The sequence below is a fragment of the Pseudomyrmex gracilis genome, unplaced genomic scaffold (assembly GCF_002006095.1).
Source record: "Pseudomyrmex gracilis isolate BER0280 unplaced genomic scaffold, ASM200609v1 scaffold_2908, whole genome shotgun sequence".
Classification (NCBI taxonomy): Eukaryota; Metazoa; Arthropoda; class Insecta; order Hymenoptera; family Formicidae; genus Pseudomyrmex; species Pseudomyrmex gracilis.
The window spans coordinates 10019-11319 of NW_018023492.1; positions in this window are offsets into that span (position 1 = coordinate 10019).

Here is a 1301-nt window from a genome sequence, read left to right on the forward strand (position 1 = left end):
CGATCTCTTTCTATATTTTTATATATTTGGTTATATTTTTATATTTATAATAGAAGTCATTTATTTCGCTTGGTTGAACGTGTTTTCCCATTCCTTAAGTTGTGGCGGATATAGTGCAGCAATTCTATAGTTAGACAATAGTTTCCTTTAGAACTATCACACTATATGATGACAGAGCATGTTCTGTAATGTATAAGAATATTTATTAGTATATAAACATTAACAATAAATATTATTTAAATAAAAATCTTTTACTTATAAGAACTTCTTATACTTCATAATGTTTACAATCATGATATTCCTCAAAAAAATGATGCATACAATAATATTTCTTGCACCAGGAACAACGTATTATAGCGGGTGCCCCACATATAGAACAGCGTGGTATTTTTTGTATATATTTTCCAGAGAAACAAAAATCTACTGGATTTTCGAACTGTAGTGGTCGTTCTTCGATGTAGCCACTTTTAAACCAAGCATATTTAAAAAGATTATGGTATCGTGGAGAAGATAGCTGGATATGTGTTAAGGAGTGTAATTTGATGATATTATTTCTCAAATGTAAATTTGTATTATAATTTAATAATATAACGCGATCACTGAATGTTCTCACAAAGTTTTTCCATAGTCTAAATCCATAAACATCAAGAAGTTAAATCATTCCTGTAGTTTTTTTGGTATTGTTAAAATTCGTATATCTTTATCTTTAGATGGCATAAATTCTTGTAAGCTTTCGGAACAATGTCCGCTCCAGGAATCTATTAATAACACACTGAAACTTCCAGTTGCGGGTAAAATACATTTGTAAACCAAGATCTTACTCATCTTTATCACTTTCTTTAAGTTCTTCTACTTCGTCTACTCCAACAAATTCTACATCACATATATTTGCATCCCAATAATTCTCGAATTCTAATGTAGTGCGGTCTCTATAGCAAATGATAAGTCATCCATTGCATTTTGTATACTGTCCTTTATAGTATCATGTAATTCGATTTCTTTATTATTTACAGATGTTTGTGGAATATTTGAAATGTGGAACAAAATAATTAACATATTAATAACATTTGCAGGATTCACATGTACTATTTTGCTTTGGTATACTTTGTTATTTTTGTTAAAGAGACAATACAGATTATTTTGAAAATTAATACGTTAAATAATAATTAAACGTTACATAATCTTTCTTTGATTGAATCGTTACACTTAGTGGCTACACTTTATACTAAACCTACGTAGCAAAAAACTTCCTATTTATACGGAGTCTTATCATCTTATTTACATTATTTATTATGTAGTGT